Source organism: Hemitrygon akajei, chromosome 4 (genome assembly GCF_048418815.1).
Source record: "Hemitrygon akajei chromosome 4, sHemAka1.3, whole genome shotgun sequence".
Lineage (NCBI taxonomy): Eukaryota > Metazoa > Chordata > Chondrichthyes > Myliobatiformes > Dasyatidae > Hemitrygon > Hemitrygon akajei.
Window position 1 is genome coordinate 26,594,936 of NC_133127.1, and position 16,099 is coordinate 26,611,034.

General features: G+C 44.4%; 1 protein-coding gene and 1 long non-coding RNA gene across 2 annotated transcripts in view; one reads left to right on the top strand and one right to left on the bottom strand.

Moving 5' to 3' along the window:
* Positions 1-1,308: 1,308 nt before the first annotated feature.
* Positions 1,309-16,099, top strand: part of rnf24 (ring finger protein 24) — a 178,339-nt gene continuing 163,548 nt past the window's right edge. Inside the window, exon 1 of the mRNA XM_073042162.1 lies at positions 1,309-1,835. The gene's annotated coding sequence lies outside the window, so the exon portion shown is untranslated. The remainder of the gene's footprint in view (positions 1,836-16,099) is intronic.
* Positions 2,087-3,013, bottom strand: LOC140726167 (uncharacterized). The gene is made up of 2 exons (XR_012098588.1): positions 2,593-3,013; positions 2,087-2,212 (listed from the first exon to the last, which is right to left on the bottom strand). It is a non-coding gene; the product is annotated as an uncharacterized lncRNA (long non-coding RNA).

The window sequence follows — 16,099 nt, forward strand, 5'->3', positions numbered from 1 at the left end:
GGTTATGGAACATGCTGCCAAGAGCGGTGGTCGAGGCAGGTACATTAAAGGCATTTAAGAGATTCTATGACACACGGATGAAAGATGAAAGGCTATGGGGAGGGCTGATTTTACAGACGTTAAAAGATTGACACAACACTATGGCGCTGTACTGTTCTAGTTTCTAAGTTCTATGACTGTTCCTCAGAGTCCTAGAGTAACGCAGTACAGAAACAAGCCCTTCAGCCCAACTTGTTCATGCCAACCAAGATGTCCACCTAAACTAGTCTCATTTGTCTTCATTTGGCCTTCGTCTTTCTAGACCAGGGGTTCCCAAGCTTTCTTATGCCATGGACCAATACCATTAAGCGAAGGGTCCGTAATGCCCAGGATGGGACCCCCTGTTCTAGAGCTTCCCTATCCTCGTACCTGCTCAAGTCTTCTTCAAATGTCATTATTGCACCCGCTTCCTCTGACAGCTCGTTTCGTCTATGCCCCACGTTCTCCGCGAAGAAGTTGCCCCTCGGGTACTTTTTAAACCTTTCCCCTTATCGCCATAAACCTATGCCCTCTTGTTCTTTTTTCATTCCCTTTCCATGGGGAGAAAGGTCCTGTCAATGTTCCATTCTGCTCTTTCATAAGAATGCCGCTCCCGTGTTGTTTTTCCTCTTTTCCCTTCCCGGATATTCTGGGTGAAGGAGGATTTGCTCGCATAACGTTGCATTTAGTGCCTCCAGGGGCATCCTAGATTCAATCCTGACCTGAGGTGCTATCTGTGTGGCGCATTCTCCCTCTGACTGCGGGGTGTTTTCCAAGTGATCCGCTTTCGACCCACACCCCAACAATACATTGATTGATAAGTTAATTGGGCTGTAAATACCCCAGGTATGTAGCTGAATAGTGGAATCTGGGAGGAGTTAATGAGAAGGTTGGGAGAATAAAAATTGGAACTAATGTGGGATTGGTGTAAAGAGGTGGGCCGAAAGGCCTGATTCTACGCTATGTCTCTAATTCCCCTCTCGTTGCCCCGGCACTGCACTCCTAAAAAACTGATTTTAACTATCCCCCCCCCCCCGATTGTGATGGAAGGTATTCCCCTGAAACATAAACTCTGTTCCCCTCTCCATGGATTACGCCTGACCTGCCAGGTATTTCCAGCATTGCCTGTCTATTTCCCGATTTATTACTGTGAAGCGGTGAAGGAGCGAAGTTATTAGACAAAGTTGCTAAAAAAAAAATAAGTTTCTAAACTCGACCGAAGACGACCTGCTCCGACTCCGGGTGGGAGGGGACGCGAACCTATAAATTGGTTTCCTTTATTCCCTCCTCCCTCTGCCACACAGAGCATTCCTGTTCGGTGACGCTCGGCTTCTCCGCGTTCTGTGCGCTCGGAGCGCTGCTGCGCCGTGCGGCGAGAGAGCTCCATGAAAGCCTTCATCAGGACCGGAGGGACGAGCCGGTCCTCCCAGCCCTCTCTGTCTCCCGCTGCAAAAACGAGGCATCACCTCCAGTTAACACATGCAGACAACAATCGGGACATAAGGCAGAAAGAGTGAATTAAGCAGCCTGTCCTTCACCAGAAAAGCAGCAGTGTTCTTCGTTTTTGAAAGAAGGCGCATATTTCAAAAGCAGAGCAGAAAGCGTGTGGCAAACTGTGTCGTTCTTCTACGTTACTTGCTAGACTGAAAACTGTCCCTGCTAAGTACAGACCAGACTGACTCGCTCTCCTCATCCCCAGCCGCAGATACCGTTCGCGTTTTGCACCGTATATAAAACAAAGCTCATTTCAATTTAGGCCAAAAATATATAAAGAGACGATTTATTTGGCTTCGAATATACAGACGAGTGGCCAGCTGGTGAGTTCGATTTTTTTTTTGGTATACAGTTAATTAGGAGATCTATTCTAGTTTAGTGATTTGTAACTAAACAGAACGCGTTAGAGATATATACGACAACAGTTCGTGTAATTATTGTGTCGATTTGTATTTTTAGTTGAGTAGTTGTGTCTTTTTGAAGTCAAAACCATGGGGTGATATTAATTTTAATAATTAATTTTGCAAAAGAAAAGAAAATCTTCCGTAAGAAATAAGTAATGAAATGCTGGGACTACGCGCTTTAAAACCCCTTTATTTTTGTTTCGTTCTGTCTGGTGAATGTAATTTCATCTCCCGCCCGTGAAAGAGCCGGACGGTCAAGTCGATGTGGTTATTTTCCATTTAGCGTATGGGCAATTCTGTAATTGAGAGAGAAAGCGTGAACGCCCGTTTTCTTTCCTGTGGAGTTTGGGTTCTCTATTTAATTTAATAAAGGGACCAGAGGGGAGATTGTGTGGTGCTGAGTGACTCGTACATGAGGGGGTGAGTTCTTGAACCATTCAGGCCGTTTGTTGCCGGGGGCTTCAGTTTAAAAGCAAGCTGTGCTATAGAATAGTATGGATTCCCTTCGCGACCTCGGCTAACCCCCTCCCATCCCCCCCCACCCCCCAGCCAACTCGGAGTCTACAGAGTTTCCAGACCCGCACTCCGGCCGCAATTATATTCATTGGATTTTGGGGACAGGGAGGAGTTCGGGAGTTTGACATGTGCCCGCCCCAAGTTCATTTTAAATACTCACAGATCGGACAATGCTCTAGGCAGGGATTGAAGATTTGTTCTGGGAGGGGGGTCTTCAGGATTTGAAACTTTTCCTGGGTTTGAGTATGTTGTCCCTTATCGGATGTGTGTGGGGAAAGGAACTTTCCGTGCCGCCGACCCGGAGCAGTCCGCCAAATTCCCTGTGGGGTGACTCCTCGCACAAGCTGCCCGTCAGTTCAGTCAGCGAGGACACCACATGCCACTTCAAGCTGCGAGGGTAACTCAGCCCCGCCCCGTCTTCTGGCTCATTTGCCCCAGTAGAGGTTCTTTCTGGCGTCGGTGAGACGGTGCTGTTGCTTTGAGCTATGCCGGTCGCCTGTTTACTGATGTATCCCCGAGTAACAGGGCTACGGGCGACATCGTTTCAGCCGCAGTGCCTCGCAGATCCAGCTGCTCGGGGTTCGATCCTGACCGCTGCTGCTTTCCGTGTGGAGTTTGCACGGTCCCCCACCCCCGGTTTCAAAGTCCGGTTAATTACCCACTGTAAGTTACTGCTAGTGTAGCTGGGTCGCAGCAGTGCACGCCAGAGAAAATAGGCTACATGGGAATAATCCCTTCCCCTTTCCCCGCCACCTCATTCAAGCTTCTTTCTCCTTCTTCCGATGAAAGATCTCGGCCGGAAACGTTGACTTTTTATTCCTTTTCGTAGATGCTGTCAGACCTGCTGAATTCCTCCTGCATTTTGTGTGTGTAACATTGAAATAAAGTAGAACAGTAGTATTGTTTTAAGGGTTAGTATGGAGATGATGGGCTGAACGGCCTCCGTTATTTATTGAGGTACAGCATGGAATAGGCCTTTCCTGCCCTTTGAGGCGCGCCACCCGGCAATCCCCAAATGTAACCCTGGCCTAATCACGGGAGGAAATAAAAAACTATCCCAAAATTGACTGGCCATCTATTTGGCACTTCTGTGCGGTCCTGTGGGTTTGACACACTGCCGTGCTGATGTGCAAGCATCTCGGACAGAGTTCAGAAAGGGGCCGGCAGACGTAACAAGGCAGTGTAATGTAGTGGTTAGTGTAACGCTATTACAGCTCCAGAGAACCGGGTTCAATTCCTGCCGCTGTGGTGAGGAGTTTGCAGGATCTCCCCGTGACCGGTGCGGGTTCCTCCGTGTGCTCCAGTTTCCCTCCGCATTCCAAAGACGTAGGAGTCGGTAGGTTAGTTGGTGGCATGGGCGTAATTGATCAACACAGGCTCATTGCACCAGAAGGGCCTGTTAACCAGCTGTAGCTCTGAATAAATAATTAACGTCCAACAAAGAACACCTGATGCTGAGCAGTCTGCTCTGACAAGAATGTCAATGGAAGAATGGGAGAAATTTTGTTCATTTTTGGTATTGGGGGTGTGACTGGAAAGGCCTGAGGATACTTCAGCTTGCTGAGACCTGGGTGTAGAGTCACACACATAAGCCTTGAGTGTGAAGTTCATAGACATTGCACAACTGAATGCTCCACTCTCAGCAACAGGCTGGCTTTGATGGGTGGCAGTCATCTTGTTTAAAGACATCAGAAGAGATTGTCTTTATTTGTTGACAGTGAGATAGGCCATCTGCATCAACAGCCAATACAGTCTGAGGATGTGCTGTGGGAAGCCTGCAAGTGCCATGGTGTTTCTGGTGCCAATATAGACTCAGCAGGTCAGGCAGCATCCGTGGAAACGAGCAGTCAACTTTTTGGGCTGAGACCCTTCGTCAGACCCTTTGACGAAGGGTCTCGGGCCAAAACATTGATTGCTCATTTGCACGGATGCTGCCCGACCTGCTGAGTTCCTCCAGCGTGTTTGTACGTGTTGCTTTGACCACAGCATCTGCAGTGTACTTTGTGATGCCAATATAGCATGCCCATAGCTCACTAACCCTTCCTATGTAAGTGTTTGGAATGGGGGGAGAAACAGGAGTGGTGCGAGGAATCTCATATCATCACAGAGAGGATGTACAAACTCCTTACTGACAGTGGCGGAATTGAACCCTGGTCTCAGGCACCATTAAACATTACCCTACTGTGCCTCTTCACTCTGGAAACCTAGACTGTGACTAGATCAATATTATGAGATCATTACTTTCTGTCTGTTCCATTATGAATAATGTGTGTATTTTATTAATCTATTATGCTCACTTTCAGTTTGAGTTTTATGTTGACAGTGCAAATAAATGTGCTAGACTTGCGATAGTGAGTTTAGTTTTTAAGTTTGCATATGACATAAAACTTAAAAACAAGGTAAATAGTGATCTGGACTGCAACCCAATTCGTTGGAAGGTGGGCTGATATGTGGCGAATGCAGTTTAATGCAGATAACTTTCACGGACTACAACTTGTGTACTCCGTATTGTCTGTTTATTTATAGTTTTATTAATTATCTGTGTTGTTTTGTATTGGCAGTTTGTCTTTTACACATTGTTGTTTTTGTGTATGTTTTTTCATTGATTCTATTATATTTATTTATTCTGTGAATGCCTACAGGCAAACAAATCTCGGGGTAATATAGGGTAACATGTACATTGGTAATAAACTTACTTTGAGCTTTAAATCTGTTATGATTCACTTTAGATGTGTGAATTCAAGAGAAGCAACTTAATCTAATTCAGTGGTTCCCAACATTTGTGAATGTCTGTCATTAGATTGCTGAATGGTCTACAAACCCAGGAATACTACCTCAATGTTTTTTGTTCTATTTATTTTAAATTTGAAGTAATTTAACATTTTTGCACTGTCATACTGCTGCAGAACAACAAAATTCACTTCGTGTAACAGCATTAATATATGTGACTCTGATTCTAAACCTGCTCACTCATTCACGTACAGATATTGATGTAGCAGAGAGTGGTCCTTTTAAGGAGCTAGGGCTGTTCCATGGGCTACTTGAAACTATATGATCAAGGCAGAAAGCATGCTGAACAGATTTTTAAATTCATTTGTGTTTTATTTAGTTAATTATGTTATACAGAAGATTCTATGGCACCGTGCCTGACATCTGTGGAAGGGAAATTATTAGAGAAGATACTTAGGGACAGGATCTCTTCACATCTGGAAAGGCACTTATTTATAAGGGATAGTCAGCATGGCTTTGTACAGGGGAACTCATTCTTACGAACTTGATTGAGCTTTTTAAGGGAAAGATGATTTATGAGTGCAGGGTGTTGGTTACTATTTACATGGACTTTCACCAAGGTCCCTCATGGTAGGCATGATTAAGAATTCAAAAGATTAAAGGACAGGGGATACACGGTGAATCGATTAGTTGGTGGAATGGAATGAGAATTGGCTTGGTACAGTGGACAGTGGTACAAAGATGTTATCATGACTGTAGGACTATGACCACAGACCTCCATGAGGATCAGTGCTAGGACTTCTGTTTGTAGTATTAATAAATGATTTGGCTGAAAGTACAAGTGTGTGGATTAGAGTCATAGAGCACTATAGCATAGAAATGGGCCCTACAGCCAATCTAGTCCATGCCAAGCTACTATTTTCCCTAGTCCCATCAACCTGCTCCTGGACTATAGCCTCTACCCCCTTCCCATCCATGTACTTGTCCAAGTTACTCTTATCAAACTCTCATTTATCACTTCCTCTGACGGTTCATTCCACACTCTTACCACCCTCCGAGAGATGAAGTTCCCTGTCAGATTCCCTTTAAACATTTCACCTTTATGGTTGAGCTGTGGATAGTGAGAATGGTTGTCAAAGGTTACACCAGTTGGAAATGTGGGCAGAGAAATGGCAGATGGAGTTTAATCCAGACAAATGTGAGATACTGCACTTTGTGAGGTCAAATATAACATGTGTGCCTGGATTAGAATACAGGATATAGGAAGAAGTCAGACCAACTTGGATTATTTTCTCTGGAATGTCAGAGTCTTGAGGGGTGACCACCTCTCTAGATTCCTACAATCCATATATTGGAATGGAGATGTTTTCACACAAGACTGTAAAAACCTGAAACATGCTACCTGAAAAGAGAAACCTGACCCTTAGACAATTGCAAATTCTGGTTGGACATCTACTTCAAAAGATTTCATTATCAGGATAATAGTGATAATAGTAGGGGTGTGAGACCTAAATTTGGTGACCAATTCTTTGAGCCACAGGTACACGTGCAACTGAATGCCATCTGTCTTACAATGCCAGACAGTACATGCCTTTAGATATGAATTAGATGCAGGAAGAGGCCTCTAGCCTACACCATTATACAATAAGATGGTAGCTGCTCTAATCATAACCTCAACTCTGCATTCCCATCTGCACACGGTAACTTCTGATCTCCTTACTTCTCAAAAGCCCATGTACCTCTACTACTTGTCCTTTCAAGGAGAAATTTCCACATACAGATCTTTCCAAGATGAAGAAAATAGTCACATTATCAGTGAAATTGTGACCCCTTATTTTAAGAAATGCCACCTAATTCTAGGTTCTCCCTCAAAGAGAGACATCCTTTACATATCTACCCCTCAGATCTTGTAAGTTTCCTCTCCCTCTTCCAAACTCCAGCTGCTACTCTGAAAAACATACCCTCATGGATAACCAACCCATTTTATGTTACAGACTAATAAATCTCTGAACTGTTTACAATGTTTGATGAAGTGAAATTTCAGATGTGGTCTCATTAGTATCTGATAACTCTGGATCATAATTTTCCATTTTTGTATTCAATTCCCATGCAGTAAACAAGGTCTGTTAACGTTCATAGTTATTTGCTATACCTGAATGCTAACCTTTGTAAATTGTTCACACGGGCGCACAGATCCCTCTGAATCTGTGCTCCCTGCACTCTCTCTGTACCTCAGAGCTCTGCGCTCTCTTGCTATTCAGCTAAACTGCTATTATATACCTTGTTGAAATGGACAATTTCAGAATTTCCCTCATTGTATTCCATCTTTACCCATTCATGTAGCCCGGTTCTACTCCTTTGTAACACACACAAATGCTGGAGGACCCCAGCAAGTCAGGTAGTATCTGTGGAGGGGAATAAGCAGTCGATATTTTGGACCGAGAACCTCTGAGTCTTGGCCTGAAAATTGACTGTTTATGCCACTTTGTCCACAGCACATTTACTTCTTTAAAGAACTACAATGATTTGGTCAAATATGATTTTTGTTTTGCATGATTATTTTAAATTGCATGCCTTGCTTTTAGTAATACCTTTTAATACATATCTTTCGGACAGACAGATTTTCTTTTTAAATGAACTAGTTACACTGACTATTTTCCGAAGTGATAAAACCTTCCATGAAACTAAGGAGTTTCTGGTAAATTAAAACTTCTATCAGCAAAGACACAAGTTGCCTTTTTTTTAAGGACCTTAGGATGTCATCAGGATTTGAAGACTTGTCAGCCTTAATATTTTTATTCCATTTTTACTATTTTTGCAAATAAATGGAAATCATTGTTCAATGTTTTCTGTCCTAAAAGCTCAGATTTCTGAAGTGTGCAAATTCTTGCTTTTAATGGGAAAAGACATTCTAAACTGCCATCGTACCATCATTATTTGAGGCCCCTCATTGGTCAGGATCAACCACGGATGTTGCGTCCTTGCTGTCTATGTGCACTCGATATGTCAGCCATTATGCAAGCTAGGACAGTATGATATGGAGACCAAGCTGTTGCCCATACTGCAGGTTCCCCCTCTCCACACAGTTAATGAATCCACTGGAAGGCAGAAGCCAATACAGTTAATACAGTTCGGCACCTGCAGCATTACAAGAGCTGCCGGTCAGCGCTGAATTCAATGTAGGACTGCCTTATGGCCTCCAGCCTCAGATATTTCCTTGGAGTTTACTCCTGAGGCCTTCCTCATGAGCAGTTGCAGCCGTAAGACAGTGGAGATTATAATTTTCCTTCTCCAAGATGAGCTGCTAACTACAGCTGATGAGCCCCATCTGCCTAAAGTAACTGGTTTCAAGGCACCAGTAACCCGCTTTTGTCCCTTCTCTTGTCAGTAGAAATGGTTTTGCCAGGCTTAGTAGCTAAACCACACATGAAAGTCAGGAGCTGGATGGACTTGGTTGTCAGAGGCTATTGGAGATGCATACCATTGGGAGAACTTAATAGATAGTGGGAGCTTATCCACACTACCTCCCCCCACGCACCCAACCCGCCCCTGGTTATAATAACCTTAAGTAGCCATCATTCCAAACCACATTTCTGCAATTTTTTCTGCATCTCCACCTTTTGCATGAAAGTGCCATACAAGTTCACTTTCACTTCCTTGTGTGATGTTGCGTGCTTAATTTTTTTGCATTTGCCTTTCACTGACATTTTCAGTTTTGTGTTTTCATCTTCCAAAGATCTCTGCATCCAAGTTCAAAGTGAATTTATTATCAAGCATGTATACTATCTCCATATACTACCCTGAGATTCATTTTCTTGCGGGCATGCACAGTCCAACACACAATACAATAGAATCAATGAAAAGCTACACACAAAGACTGACAGGAAACCAATATGCTAAAGAAGGCAAACTGAGCAAATTTTTTTTTAAAAAACTAATAATAAATAAGCAAATAATACCGAGAACAGTAGTCGTAGAGAGCTTGAAAGTGACTCCATCGGTTGTGTTCAGTGATCAGTTCAGTGTTGAGGTGAGTGAAGTTATCCACACTGGCTCAGGGGCCTGATGGTTGAAGGGTAATTGCTCCTGTTGGCGAAGATCCACACATCTGGATCTCCTTGCTCTTCCATTTGGTTAGGATCCTCAACATTTAGCAGTCACGTCAGTTTGTTGACTTTTGTCCGAACTTTTACCACTTCTCATTTTTCTGCATTGAACTGTTATAACCAACAGCCTTCTCCAACTGCAAGGTTTCCTCTAGCAATGACTGTCTTCAGCACTATGCTGTTGATGAGTAGTGAGCTTTAACGTTGTTCTGTTGCTGCTTTGGTATTCAATGGAAAAGGATCTGATCTCAGCCCAAATTACGATGATGTCCTCATTCACTCCTTCCTTTTAGAGCTCAATGTCAGATCACCAGTGGCATTGGTCTGAAAATGTTCAAGAATTTGCATTGGGGTGGTGGTGGGCAGGTTCCAAATTAAATTATAATGTTTAAGGAAAGGAAAAAAGTGCTATTAAGATTTGGATCATGCTTGTTGCAGCTCATTAACTTCTGGTAATTGCCCACCCCCCCCCCTTCATCATTCCCCATTCTTATTTCCCTCTCACACCTTCTCTTCTTACCTGACCTCTGCTACTCCCACCCCTTTCCCTTTCTTCCATTGTCTTCTGTCCTCTCCACTCAGATTCCCCCTTCTTCAGCCCTTTCTCACTTCCACCATCAACTTTCGAGCTCTTTACTTCACTCCCTCCCCTCTCCCAGTTTCACCTATCACCATCCGCCTTGTCAAAGAACACTGAGGCTGTCTACAAGAAGCGTCAGAGACGTCTCTATTTCCTGAGGAGACTGAGGTCCTTTAACATCTGCCAGACAATGCTGAGGATGTTCTACGAGTCTGTGGTGGCCAGTGCTATCATGTTTGCTGTTGTGTGCTGGGGCAGCAGGCTGAGGGTAGCAGACACCAACAGAATCAACAAACTCATTCGTAAGGCCAGTGATGTTGTTGGGGTGGAACTGGACTCTCTGACGGTGGTGTCTGAAAAGAGGATGCTGTCCAAGTTGCATGCATTTTGGACAATGACTCCCATCCACTCCATAATGTACTGGTTAGGCACAGGAGTACGTTCAGCCAGAGACTCATTCCACCGAGATGCAACACTGAGCGTCATGGGAAGTCATTCCTGCCTGTGGCCATCAAACTTTACAACTCCTCCCTCGGAGTGTCAGACACCCTGAGCCAGTAGGCTGGTCCTGGACTTATTTCCACTTGGCATGATTAACTTATTATTATTTAATTATTTATTGGTTTATATTGCTATATTTCTACACTATTCTTGGTTGGTGCGACTGTAACGAAACCCAATTTCCCTCGGGATCAATAAAGTATGTCTGTCTTTCTGTCTGTTCTTCTTCCTACCCTTCCCCCACCTTCTGCCTCTGACTTTCTCCCCCTTCCTGTCCGGTCCTGATGAAGGGTCTCGGCCCAAAACCTCGACTGTTTATTCCCCTCCACAGATGCTGCCCGGCCTGCTGAGCTCCTCCGGTTCTTTGGGTGTTTTGCTCATTGCTCTCACTCTTCGTTTAGCACTTATTGCAGCCTTGGTGAGGAGATATCACCACAAGTTCAAATCAAGAGAAACAATTGTGTGGTTGATTGGAGTAACTAAAATTTAATCTGCATTAGTACAAGTTTAAATGCAGCAGACATGGTGGAATATGAAATCTGCATATTACCTCAGTGTTGTTAGACATTGTAATTCCTTTGTGTTCTGACACTAGGTCAGAGTAGTAGATAAGCTGACAGTTGAGCTTGATCTGTAGCCATAACATCCCTCAGTTCAAAGTTTACAGTTGCAAAGAAGTTAATGTATCATTCGAAGACCGGGAAATAATTGCCTCTCTTACTAATTCAGGGTGGCACAGTAGCATACTGGTCAGCACAGTGCTTTACAGTACAAGTAACATGGGTTCAATTGCCCAGTCATCTAACTTGCTGAGTATATTGATGTTCATGCATGGTGTGTCCGCAAAGGAAAGGCTCAATGTGTAATCCATTTGGAATCTGTATTTGATGATACACGGGCCACCTGCCATTGTTTGTGCATACTGTTGGATCCTTGTTTGGATTGTTGGTAGTTATCACTCCATGTGATGAATTGATCCAATAGAAAGAAAGACCACCAGTCAGATTCCTGTTCGTTCTTTGCATTTGTGGCCCGTGACAAAGTTGAAAGGAATCATCTTCTCCAAAAAGAATGGCATGTTTTCTAATCACTAAAACAGTTTCAATGTTCATTCACCGCTGTAAGAAGAAAGCAGGAAGCTAGTTTGTATATGGAAGCTCCCGCAGCTGGTTATGATAATCAAATAATTTGCTAACTTGATATGACAATAAGAAATAGGAACAGGAATGGGTAACTTTTCAATGCTGCTCTGATATTCATTGAGATTATGGTGCCTCAGTGCTGCTTCCAAGCACCATGCTCGTAATTCCCTGAATATCCCGAAATCAAGCCAGTTCTCCTTCCAATGAACTCCCTAACTGAGCCTTCACAACCCGATGGGGCAGAGAATTCCAAAGATTGGACACCTTCCCCATGGAGAAATTTCTTTGCATTTGAGTCCTAAATGGCTTGCCTCAGAGATTCCTTTGGCTGGTGGATCCTCTCTGCATCTAGCCTGTCAGACACTGCTGCGATTTTTGAAAAACAGGAAACTGCAGTCACTGGAATCTATCATCCCCCTTGTTAGATCCACCTGCCAACTCTTACTCCACCCTTTCTCTTTGGCTTTTTATGCTGGCTAACTCCACTCTGCACTTCCAGCCCAAATGAAGGGCCTTGACCTGCATTGTTGAACTGGCCATGTCAACTGATGCTGCCTGTCCTGCTCAGTTCCTCCACCCTTTTGTCTGTTACTGCTGAAATTTGGAAGATAACTGAGGTACAATTAATGGGCAGGAACTCTGCAGATGTGCCGTGGAATCCTTCAGGTCTGTCAGAAGAGCTGATAGGGCTCAGTTTACCATCTCTTCTCAAAGATGACACCATGAAGAAAGTGGGATCCAGATTATCATACTCAAGAGCAAGCCTAAATACCTTAGTAGACAAATCCTGTTTTCACACAATAGTTGGGGGCAAACATGGTATTTCTCATGACTTCCATTAAATGAGAGTTTGGATCTAATCAAATGTTTCTTTCTCAAAACTTTCGTATTATTTTTCTTCATCGGGTTATAACTCACTTCCTTTATCATAGTCATTGGCATTTGGACGCGTCTCAAGGATGTTTGAAGAGGAAAAAATAAATGTTATTTCAGGCTCAGGCAATGTATTTCTTTAATCAATTATTGGACTGTTATCTGCATTGAGCAATGTAGGCAGTCAAGCACGTTGTCCCACTTGGCAAGCACTATGTGCTTTCATGCATTTCCGCCTCCTGACAACAGCATGTCTTCTCCAAGGCTCATCGCCTTGTTGCGGTGGAGAGGCTTGTGATTTCCTGAGATCCAGAGACTGATGCCATCTGGAGCTTACCAATCTGGCACTTAGCTCCTGGTAGGCTCACCCATGACGATAAGAAGAGGTTCCAGACAAAGAACGATCCAACCAAGGCCTCGAGGGTAGAACTGGTGGAAAATATGGACACAACACAACAGCAGAGAAGGTGGAGGAAAGCTGCATCAGTGAAGTGTCCCCAGTCATCTTGCTTTCTGTACCACTGGGTCCTGACCCCTATCTGTCAAGGAGCGTGTGATGACTGATCAGCCTCCCATATAACACAAAGTCGCGCACAGGCATTCTCCATGAAGAGAATCCACCCTAGCAACCAGGATGGGTGGATCCTGGATTGGCCTCTACAGACACGTGAAGGCCCATCAATAGACAACCCCTTAGGAGAACATCATACTCGACTCGTGTGATCGCACTACTAACATGTCAGTGGAAAGAACAAGTGCAGCACCCAGTCTCTTCCCTTGATTCCTGGGCATTAAGGGCAAGGCTGGCATTTATTCACCATGCCTTGCTGCACTTGGAAAGAGGTGGTAGGCAGCCTTGGATCATTGCAGCCTGGGTGATGGGGACCCTTCGCACTGGAGACTGCCAAGATAATCAACCAGTAATGGGTAACAATTGAAGAGGATTAGGCTACGTGATGTGCAATTTGGCAGTGAAAGTGATCCACGCTACCCATTACTCTTGCTCATGTTGGGATTTTAAAGTAATAGCTGACCCCACCATTTCAGTGAACAATTTGTTGCTACAATTCACTCATCTTGGCAATATACCTCCCTGAACTTCATCATACTGTTCGTAGTGACAGCGTGTGTTTGGACAGGTGTCAATCTGTTCCGTCTCCTGCCCATGTTCCCTGGAAAAAGGTGGCTGAACCTTCAGCCTGGCTAATACAACTAGGCATAATTTTAAGTTGATGGGAGGATGTCAGAGGTAAGTATTTTACACAGAGAGTGGTGGGTGTGTGGAACATCCTGTCGGAAGTGGTAGTGGAGGCAGAAACAGGGGCATTTAAGAAACTTGGATTATAAGAAAATGGAGGGTTATGTAGGAGGGAAAGGTTGATTGATCTTTAGAGCACGTTAAATGCTCGGTACAGCATCAGAGATCGAAAAGCCTGTACTGTGCTGTTAAGTTCTATGTTCAGCAGTATTTAGCGCTAGTTAATGGCAAAGGGCCAAAAGCACAATCAATTCTCTCTGAATCATAGAAAAATTTCCAACAATAGGGAGATCATTCAGCCAGTGTTCCCTCCAAGGTGTGCACACTCTCATGGATCTTTTGCTACTAGCGCAGAAAGGAATTTAAACTGCACACAGAAGGTTGCCGCCCTCTACCTCATTGGCATGTTAAGTATATTTCACAATCGTACACAATCACATTTCCTTTCCGGTTTCTGACGTGGACGGTGTTGACAATGTGGAGTTTGCAATGATTTGTCTGCAGATTTTAGAAATGGCTTTTTCATGCTGTTTTTATTGAAGGAATTATTCAGTGCACGCATGTTGCTGTCACTGGGCAAGCAATTGCACTGCACAAGATTTTTGTGTGCACTGGTCATTACAACTGCCAACTCCTAAAGAGATCTCCACCTGCCCTGTGGCTCTTGGATGCTCAAGGACTGTGACAAGGATTTGTGACTCTCCAATATACTTTCTTACTTTGAGCTCCAGACCCCAACCATGCTCTAGATGAAGGTTTTTGGTGTTTTCCCACTACTCATTCCACCAGTTAATCAGACACCAGAGTCCGCAAATGCTGGAATATCGAGCAGCATGCAAGGTGCTGAGGAAATCAGCAGGTCAAGCAGCATCTGTGGAGGGAAATGACTAGTCTGTGTTTTGGGTTGTAACTTTTCTCATGGGAATGCCCACTTCCCTCCATCGATACTGCCTGACCTATTGAGTTATTTGTATTCCAAGTTACAGTAGCCAAAGGAGCTACGACTCTACTTCTGACGGTGGGTTTGGGCTGAGTGTAGGTGATTCCATTAGATTTGAGTGGTATGGTCTTTGAGCTGCTCAATAAGCAGTTTAGTGTAAATGGCTAGAAGCCTCAGTGGGCTGAAGAGCCTGTTTCTGTGCTGTACTTGTCACCACTATACACCAGTGACCGTCTATTTATGTGTTGCTTTGTGCCAAGGTCTCTTGGGCTTCCAGGGATAACGTACGCTGTTGAAGAATATCCAAAAACAAACAGAGCAATTAAACCATTGCAGATCTTTGAAATCAGAAGTAAACACAGAAATGCTGTGAGCACTTCCAAGGTCAGGAAATTCCCATGTGCAGTAGCTGGGTTTGTCCTGTGTAACTCCTCGTGTTTGTGTGGTACAAAGCACTCATAGAATGTGGAAACTGGCTCTTCGGCAGAACCCCAAGCAACACACATTTCTACAAGATTTCTACTCACCTTTTTTTTCTCCAGTCCTGCGGAAGGGTCTCGGCCCAAAACGTTGACTGTACGTTTTCCCTAGATGCCTGGCCTGCTGAGTTCCTCAAGCATTTTGTGTGTGTTGCTCGGATTTCCAGTATCTGCAGGTTTTCTCTAGTTTGTCTTCAGCTGAACCCATCCAGGCCAACCAAACTGTCTACCCCTCATGAACAAAACATCAAATGCTCTAAAATTATTTAACCTGGTTAAGTTACCGTCTGACGTAACATTAGACACTTCAGCCTTCCTGAAGCATAGACTCTGAGTGGCACGGTCCTTTTCCTGGAGTAAATGGAAAATCTGTGCTGTACTGTCAGAGCCCAGGACTAAGGAGTGTACTTCCACGATGTGCCTTTGATCCAGTCAGCAATTCATCTGTCATTCTTAGAAAATAGAAGGAGTCATTTTAGCAATCCACAATGTCATGAGTTCAAGTCACACCATGGCAGTTTTGTGATTGAATAAACCTGATCATTTTTGCACAGGCCTCGCAGAACAAATTTCAATTGGTTTATTATGGTCACATGTAGTAGGCAGCCATCGATCCCAGGGGATCATGGGTTTGTGCCTCTGGTGGACTGTGTCCTCTCCAGGGCGCAAGCCTGGGCGGGAAGATTTGAAGAACCGGCTGTTGCCCATGCAGTGGGCTCCCCCTCTGCACGTCACTGATGTAGTCCAAGGGAAGGGCAAGTGCTGATACAGCTTGGCACCAGTGTCATCGCAGAGGTTGCCACAGTGAAGTTGTAAACAACATCAAACTGTCTGAGGGATCCCGGCTCTGGATTTTGTCCTCGGGGTTTACTCCTGAAGCCTTTCCCATGGTGGGTATGGCCCCAAGGCAGCAGAGGTTTAAAATCAGAGTTTTCCTTCTCCTAGGTGGGCTGCCGTCCAAGGCTGATGAGCCTCACCTGCCTGAAGCAACTGGCTTTGAGGCACCGGTGGTCCGCCTTTGCCCTTTCTCTTGTCAGTAGTAACAGTTCTGCTGGGCC